Raw genomic sequence first — 9,889 nt, 5'->3', positions numbered from 1 at the left:
GTAACTCTTGTTTATTTATTGGCTCTGTCTCCATTTCCGTCTCTTTGCCACTGCTGGATATATTCTCCGTTACCTTGGTATTTTGCTGCTTGGCAGTTGAGGAGGATTCCGCCGCTCCCGTTTGTGTACTGGGAAGTGTGAATACCTGTGGACAAAGCTCAAGGTCAGCCAACTTCTTTAGATTCCTTAGTGCCCTCTCGTTCAGCTCTTCTTGTGACAAGGGCTCTTCTAAGGTCCCTCTCCTCCATTTATCTTGGTTTGCATATTTTTCAATGTGAGGGATGCTATGGTGATCATAAGCAGACAACTTATATTTGAGCCTCCTTGTAGTTATGAAATGGTTAGGGTCATAAGGTACCCATATAAAACTGGTTTGCAGGCCAAGGGCCTCAAGCATTCGCTCTGCTTCCCTCCATCCTTGTTCTCTCTCATTATAGATAATATGGCCAAGTTGGCTTCTGACCTTCAACTGTGCCTTTTTGCCTTTTCCTGAAAAATGAAGCACATCAACTCTGCCAAATTGTCTAAAGTACTCTAGGGCAAATAGCCTCATAGGCACATACTTGGGTAATTTGAAAGGAGGTAGATCACACCCATATATCCTGATGACAGTGTGGTTTTGGTAGAAGTACCAATCCCCAATGCTATAAGCTTTTGACAGCTGAAGAATCCTTTGCATATCCTCAGTGAGTCTTGGTGGGGGGGAGCTCATCAGCATTGCCATGGCTGGATGGATGAACAGATCCATGAATTCACAGTATGTGTATGGAGACTCGGGTCTGATATGGAAGACAGAAGACCAATAGACTATTGATCTGGGATTGCCTTGGGCATCCATTCTTTTGATTGAAAAGTGAAATTTCTGATGTTGATGATATAAGATCAAATGGTAAATGTAGGAGGTGTATCTGAACACCCTATCTCTCCTTAAATTCATCAATTGCTCATGAATCTTGTCTGATATGTAGGTGGCATAGTCATAGCAGATTGGTGACTTGCCAGGAGCAAACATAAGCATCAATACCAGCACAGTTGTATCAATATGCTCGACTGAACTATACCCCAAGATGGGAGAAATCATATCTGCAAGGTCTCTGCCCAGCTCATTGAGGTATACATGAAGAATTGGAGGGGCCATTACAATATTGGTTTTGATGTATAGTTGATTGAATTTAACAATTTGAGCATCTGTGAGTTTATCCCCTTGTTTTATCAGATTTATCAGTGATAAAGGAGCCAATTTCTTCTGAGGGTTGAAGCAGAGCATGTCTCTGATAGCCTGAGGGGTAACATAGAAAAGTACTGCACCAGATGGGTCAAGAACAGCTCGCTGAGAAACATCATATTGTTCAGCACAGAGGTGGATTAGTTCAGGGAACTGGTTGACCTGAGGGAGCTTAAAGATAGGGAGAAAAGAGTCCCATAAGCCCAGTATATCTGTCCCATTTTCATGCTTGGCTTTTAATTCATTTAGCAGATGAAGGTGGAATTTGCTGCTCATAAGCTTCTCTTCCTCAATTTGGTAATCCATATCTGCTAAGGCTTGCCATTTCAAGTCCTTTTGAGGAGCATTCAGAGGTTGAACATTTAGCACTACAGGTGTCTCCATTGCACAGGAGGATTTTGAATCAAGTGTAAAGTGATTTTGTTTTGAGCAGGACAGCACAGGGGAATGCCTCTGTACCAGGGAGGTTAGATTATCAGGAATAGAGAGGGATTCTAGAAAATAGCAGTTGAAATACTATTTATGGCAACTGGGACCAATGTTTGGCTTTTCCTTTCTCTCTCAATGGCGAAATTTGGTTTAAATGAACCTGCCGCGATTGCGCAGACAGAACTTAGTTTTTCAACAGAATGTAGGTAGAACAAAGCTCGGCTGGTGTTTTTCGAGGTGGTAGTTGGAAATTGGAAGCTCTGCAGAGGAATCCACTGGTGAATTTATAAGTTTTAACGTCCTTTAAGCTTTCGGAGTGATTTATAGAGAATTGCAGGCGCACGGAGGATAAATGATGAAGAATACCTGGTAAAACAGTGAGCAGAGGTCGTATATGCAGGCTGGACTCGTACGCTGGAGGCCTCCTGGTCGATTTAGCAGGTTGACAGCAAGCTCGGACGTGAACCGCATGCAGCAGAGAGAACGAAAAATGAATGAAAAGAACGTAAAAATGCGATTTTTGGCCATAATATAGACTTTTAGCAATTTGGCGCCTTTTTGCGATGACGTCAGCATGATGTCATTGGTGGGGTCAAGGTCGGATGACGTCATGCTGACGTCATCGGGTGACGTGGCGAGCCCTGACTGGCCCACGGGGATGATGAGGTGGCGGGACAGATCGGCCAACGACTGGAGCGAAAGTTGACGTGGCGGCATAGGTGGCGGTGACGTAAGGCGACGGGGAGCTGACGCGGCGAGGACGTAATGCAAGCGGAATGGGGAAACCGGAAACCGGCAGTGGTTTCGTATCGCACCGCTTACGGTACGGTGGTGGTAAATATCAGTTGTACCTCCGACGTGATGTGGCAAGGGCGCGTGGCAGCGAAGTGATGTACCCAAAATATGGCCGTCGGAAGGTATCGCCCGGACAGAGGATCCGCTCCGATATGGATGCTGACCATCGGATCTGGAGGAGCAAGATCTAACGGTTATCGGGAGCTTGACGTGACAGGAGGATAGTACGGTTAATGATCGGGCGTCGGAAGGGGTCCGATGTGATAAGGGCCGTCAGATCTGGAGGGCCTGATCCAACGGCCATCGGGAAGGTGACATGACCAGTGTATACGGCAGTGGGCGGAGGCATAAATACGTGTTTTGAAAGATTTTTCCAATGTATTTCAAAAATCAAATTGTATGCGCAAACTTTGGTTAGGGAATAGAAAGTGGGTTTTTTGGGAATTTTGGCGGTTTCAAAGGGTTTTCATGGGTAAAAGGGTTTTTATAAGGTTTCTCTTGGCAAATAATGGTTTGGTGAGTGGAATGACTTGAGGAAAGGGAGGGTAGATGAGTTGTAGGTTCATCCAAGTGGCCAGATGCCACTTTGATCCCTGATATAGGACTTATTGGCTATATTGCCAAGGGGATGGGTATTTATATAATGCTTGGGGTTTATACACCATGGTGTTAGTACTAATAGGGGAAAAGGTAATATAGGGGATTTACATAGTAGAATTAGAGTTAATATGGATGAGAGGGTAAGTGGCGGGAAAACCATTAAGTTTATGTGAAACAAACTTGGTTTTAAGAGTAGATCAAAATGAAAAGATTTTTAGACAAGAAATGTGGCTTCTAAAGATTAAGAACCACCATGAAACCGTAGTCTCTTCCATGCATCTTAGCTGATGGGGGGATGTTAGAAATGAAATTGGAGGGGAATGAGGGAAATTAGTCATGCTTCCTGCTGCGATTTGATGAAGAAGAACACCTTTGTCAATTAATTGACTTTGCTTTGATGCCCACAGTTACCATCTCTGCAATGGTAGGGATAACCTTTCTGCAACCCCAACTACTTACCCAGCTACTTGCCTAGCATTTTTATTTCTTCTTGGAGGGTGCACTTGGACTTGCAGACCCTTACTTGCCCTTTCTTTTCTTTGGCTTTTTTCTTTTGCTTTTTCTATCTACTTCTACCCTTATCTCTTCCAAGGTCCCAGATTAAGCTGTTGGGAGCCTTTTCTTCTCTACCTGAACTAGTTGTCTGCCAAGATTAAGCAGTTTGGACAGACTTCTTTCTCTATTCTATAACTGAAAATTGAAAACATGGCATGATCCAGATTAAACTGTTGGATCATCCACCAAAATTTGAAATAAAGTCATCAACATTGAAACACTTTACACACCTCTTGTTCTCTAGGAAATATGGGATCTTTGTGATATCAAAGCAGAGCATATTTGGACTTTCCCTTGCCAATCATGAAATATGAAACCTATTGGTATAGGTATCCAACAGCATCAATGATCTCTTTCTAAATTCTTGAGTGTACCCTTGCACACTTTTCCCTTTCAACTGTCGAAGAGTTTTCCAACTCATCATGGCTTGTTGCATGTAGACCAATGGATAGAACTACTTTTTGATTGTAGAAACAAAGTCACTCCAGACAGAGATATTCTTACCATGTCTTTTCATATCAGCTTGAGCTCTGCCTTCCCACCAAACCAAGGCATTGCCTCCTAGGCGTAGGCTTGCCAGCTGAATCTTGCTCTTGTCTGAGTCTATGTTTTGTACCCTGCAATAAACATCAATTTGTCTAATCCAATTGTCCAACTTTTCAGCATTTAGCTCTCCGTCATATATAGGAAAGTCAAATTTAACATCTAGCTTGATCAAAGATGCTTTCTTATTATGCACAGGGCTATTAGGAGGTGTGAGAAAGCTTTCCTCTTTCCCTTTTCCCTTGGAGTGGTCATGGAAGTGAGACTCATCTTCTTCTTTATCTTGTTTAGAACCTGATGAATCTTCATCCTTATGTTTTCTAAAGTCCCTATACATTTCTTCTACCATGGACTTTATAGCTAGGAAGCTTTCTATAAATTGAGGGTCTGGCCCCACAGAACCTTCCTCTGACATTGTCTTCCGAGGATAGACTCTTCCTATTTCAGGATTAGTTTCCACAAAATCTCCTTCTCCTAATTTGAGCTTTGATCTAGTGAGCATTCAACAGCTAACCAAGAACACAAAAATTTAATAAGGAGTTCACCCTATCCTCCAGGGCTACATCTCTGGTCCAACTCTCAGTGGTGGCCTTCTTTTATTGTGTCTTAAAGTAGAGAATTACAATGAAGGAGCTCAATGTGAGTCTCCTAAAATGAAATTTGCTTGGCAGGGTGGTTCTTGGATGCCCCAAGCCACTAGAGTACACAGACTCTTTTCCTTACCAGCTCTGTGACCTTCTGGTCTATAATGGAGAGAGCCCAATGTGGTGCTCAGTTTGGATAGATCCTCTCTGGGATGGCTTGAATCCCTCAAGCTCTCTGGTGCTCGATGTTGCCTTTGGTCAGCTCGGCCCTTTGTCTTCCATTCTACTTTTGCTTCACTGTCTTTCTTTGGTTTTTCTTTGTCTTCTTCCTTTTACTATTTTTTGTCCTCCTCTCGGGGTTCTCCTCTCCTTCTCCTTTACCTGTGCATGGCTTTAAGGCCATTCATTCCCATGGTTGTTTGGTTCCTCTTCCACCTCCATCAGATCGCCTATTGCAACTGCGCTTGGCATTCCCTGTTCGGCATTGTCATCAGGCTCACAAGGAGTGGCCACTTGTCCTCCTCTCGGTTGCGCCAACTCGCTTCATCGGTTCGGTTCTTCTGTTACGTCATGGAAGGAGTCTTCCGCCACCTTGGTAGTCAAATTGGATGTCAAATCTTTAAAAACTACGGTTAATCCCCCGTCGATTCTGCTTTCCCATCGGGCACGATCTCAGCTGTTAGATCTAGGGCCTCCAGATCCAACACCATTCGCATGTTTCACGCAGTTGACTTGCTTGACCATTAGCACACGATCAGCGGTGGTTTTCTCTCTCCTCTGCTTGCCATGCGTCAGGCGCTAAGTGGGATCGCTCCATTTTCACCATTTCCACTTACTGTTTGAGGGTGCCCCCGATCAATACCGCTGGTTTTCGGAGCACGGGTCTCGCCTTGTCCTTTAGCTTTTTCCCCATGGCTCTCCCAGCTCTTCATGCGACCGAGCACTCAGGGCTTCTCCATTTTCATTGTTTTCGCCCAGCGCATCAAAAACTCCCTCTGTTTCCCTATCCGGGCTTCCCAGGGGCTAATTTCGCCTCCCGTGCAGTCTCCATGAGCCTCGGTCAGCGTGCTTTGATCGAGGTCTTCATCGTTCCATGCTAGCTGCCAACTGCCACTGGTTTAGGGGTGTTTTTTATCACAGTTCTGAATTCTTTGATGTCTGTCCTAACCTGATACAGTCATGGTCCTTTTGATTATTCTTCATGGATCCAATTCAGATCATTTAGATTACAATCTACTTCTTGGGTGTGAATTTGTTTATGACATGGAGCCATTGTTTCAACACTCTTTCGAGTGATTTGTTTCCTGCATGAAGGAAAAATTGTCACTGTTGACCAGCTTTCATTTCCCGGTCCAAATATAGCTCCTAGTCAACCATCTTCCCTAAATGGTCCTTTTGTACCAATGGTATCATCCCTGCCACGGGTTAATTATGTGGCAACCTGTTCCATACCTACATCAACTGACGATCAATTCAGTGATGTTGCACATCATGTACTAGGGGCAATGGAACCAGATCTCTCTTTGATGACCTCTTATGAGTTGTGATTGAATATGAGGATAGTTCGTTGTCTTGTGTCAACCTCGTTTAAAAAATGAAACAAGGGGTCTGAGGATGGTTCGTTGACTTGTGTCAACCTCGTTAAAAAATGAAACAAGGGTCCATGAGGATAGTTCTTTTACTGTGTCAACCTCGTTTAAAAAATGAAACAGGTCCATGAGCATAGTTCCTTGTCTTGTGTCAAGCTCGTTAAAAAATGAAACAAGGAATCTAAGTAGAGTTCCTTGTCTTGTGTCGAGCTCATTTAAAAAAGAAACAAGGTCCCAACTTCCAAGTCAAGTCTTTGAATAGATATCGTAAAATCCCAGTCGAGTCTTTCACTTGATCTCGTAAAAGAACCTTCATTCCACCCACCTGGTAGCCATGAGTAGTCTACTTAGGTGAATGTAATGAAGCTTGGGGGGCATGCACCTAGTGGTAAAGTTAAATTTTCCTGAAGTTATGTGAAGGGAATCACCCCATTCACCTTTGTCTATCTAGACGAAGCCAAATAGGTGTTGGATGACAGTCCTGCTTCACCACAGTGACTTCCATCTGGTTACAGGAGACTCTCCCTTTCATCATGCTGGGGGCATGCAAACCATTTTTCAAGCATAGTGGTAAAGTTAAATTTCCCTGTAGGCTATGTGAAGGGAATCACCCCATTCACCTTTGTCTATCTAGACGAAGCCAAATAGGTGTTGGATAACAGTCCTACTTCACCACAGTGACCTCCATCTAGTTATAGGAGACTCTCCCTTTCATCATGCTGGGGGCATGCAAACCATTTTTCAAGCATAGTTTTTTTCATTTCGAGCTTGTGTAAAAATGAAACTGAATCTAAGCATAGTTTTTCGTTTCAAGCTTGTGTAAAAATGAAACTGAATCCAAGCATAGTTCCCTATGGTTCAAGCTTGTCTAAAAATGAACCCATTTTCAATTTTTAACCCTCATGATTGCCATTCTATCAGCCTTTTCTATCAGATGAGCCTTGGTTGTTTTCATCCCATCGCCACCATCCCTTTAGTTGATCATACGCTTTCACTTGGTTGTTTTACCCTTTTTGAGGAACAGTTGCAATGAGTGGTCTTATTAGCCAACCTCTTCACATAAATCAACATGTTTTGAGAAGTTCCAACATCACTGGAACCAGTTGCTACCCTAGACACCACTCGTTCCTCAAAATAGAGTCCTCTTTAAACTCTTTTCAGACTCTCTAAATAAGAAAAGATTGTCGAGCGCTTGTCCATTCTAGCTCGTTAAAGTATTGGAAACGACATCCCTCTTGTATTATTTTATCCTTTTTCGGACCTGAGGGATTACTTTACGAAAAATAGCTTGTGGAGTTTTCTTTTTTTCGCTTTTCACACTCTCTAAACATGAAAAGGACCGAGTTATCTTTGTCGTTAAACTCGTTAAAATAATAGCGACAAACTTGTCCATATAGACAAGACCGAGTTTCACTGTCTCTAGACTCGTTAAAGCATCAAATATCAATGGGTTTGCTCGAAGGGAGAATTATAGAACAAGCATATGTTATCCTCCTCAAGCTTGACAAAAATAAAGAGGTACTGGTCAGCAATGACTAGGGAAAAAGGGGGAAAATCTTGAAGAACTCATGGTAGCAAGTTTCTCTTGAACATGACACTTTCACTTCATCTCCGTGATTGAGTTGGGTTGGGTTATTCCCTTTACTGGTCATCGTACCATTGGTCTATCATACCATCCATCTTTTGGGGTTTATGCTACCAATTCATCTCAGTGTCGTCGATATGTTCAAGAGAAGTCATCTAGTTTAAGTCTCATACACTACAATACTTCCAACCTTCATTTTTCATGACCGTCATTCCTGAACCATTTGTCGTCAATTCGTTTTCACCTCAAAAAATCATTTTCTTTGTTTCATGTCGTAGATGTGGGATACATCAAGGCCCTCCTATGACAAGTTTCTTCTTGTCAACATCAACTCATTATCCAACAAGTTGACTTAGAAACACCCTTCCAGTGCTTTGGAGCTTGTTTACATCAATGGCAAGTTTCTCTCTTCCGGCGACAGGTTGACATCAATGACCTTCGACCGAAAGATTTTGTGTGGTGTTCGACATCGGATCATGTATTCACACCACGTGAAATGTACTGTATTACCTTGAGGATCATTATCATTATCGTTGATCTCTCTCACGTTTGTTAACAACTCACATCATTGGCTAGTAATCAAGCGATGTCTTTCCATGTTCGACCTCAGAATATCTCTTCACATGGTTTGACTTGTACATTGAGCAAAGATTGAACGAGTATGAAGACCCTAGATCTAGTTTCATCCATCTAGTTTTCGATATATTCAGGGATACAAAAACATCAAATGTACAAAGACATTACACAAATGGTCATCCTAATCATGGATTATGACTCTATATCTGCAGAATCACAAGTCTGTATCTGCAGGTGACTATTTGATCTATGTACATGAAATGAGAATTTATAAATCTAAGCATAGGAATGCCTCCCGTAGCTAGTTCATGAAAAAACATATTATTATCATGTATTGTTTTGTAATTGATGCAGGTCACCTTCCAGTTCGAAACTTCCGATCCTCATGATAAAGCATTTCACCCGACATGAACATTTACGACCTCATGCTTTAGGGGGCAACTGTTATAGACATATTTGGGCACATCAACCCCAAACTCATATGTCAATGATATTAGGGCTCATCAACCCCTAAAAGAGTTGTTTCATACCCTAAAGGAACTAAGTCATCTGAATACATCATTCCCCAAAAGTTCCATCTCAGAAATCATCCAGAAAGTGCCTAAATTGAACCATACTAACTGCTACACTATCAAAGTGAGATGCATACTAACTGCTACACTATCAAAGTGTGATGCATACTATTTAGGCCTTCTATAGGGTGCGATGGGTGAGGATGGACAAAATTCCGGGACAGTTTGTTAGTTGGTTGCTCATGGAATCTTCTAGAAACTTCTCCTATGCCACTTGCCTCTCTGAATTTGCCCAAGGATGACCAAGGGAACTAGGAAACCATCTCCAATTCCCCTCTCTTGTGGAACTAATTTCAACAAATGGAATGGCATTCATCATCCCCATTGATGACTCACCCTCTTGTAATCATCTATAAAAGGATCTCCCATCCAAGAGATTAGAAGGCTGAATTGTTGTGAAAATTGAGGAAGTGCTGCTAGTTTCAGTATTGAGGAGAGAGCATTGTATTACTATTAGTGTGTCCTTGCTTATTCAGGTGAAGAAGGATTGAAGCTGGGAGGATGGCACTGGATCAGACAACTGGGTTGTAATTATCCTTATTATTAATAAAGTTCTTCGAGAATTTTCCCAATTGATTGTGTTAACTGTAAATGCTTTCATATGTTCATTATATCTCTGATTCTATAATGTTTATGTTGTGATAGATCACGATGCTTTGATAGTTCTTTGTTGCTATAGATGTGCAGGTACTCTCCAAGCGTGTTAAGTATGGGAAGGAGTTACGGGATCAGTCAAAGGAGAGGGAGATCAAGTGAGGATCAAGCAAAAGTTCCAGGTTGGTCCTCTACAATCTTTCTCTTATCTATCACTCATAGGAAAGATCATTGAATTGCTT

This window comes from Pinus tabuliformis, chromosome 6 (genome assembly GCF_031772625.1).
Source record: "Pinus tabuliformis cultivar Carrire ecotype Pingquan chromosome 6, CPIR1, whole genome shotgun sequence".
Classification (NCBI taxonomy): Eukaryota; Viridiplantae; Streptophyta; class Pinopsida; order Pinales; family Pinaceae; genus Pinus; species Pinus tabuliformis.
Note: the sequence above shows the minus strand (reverse complement) of the source record.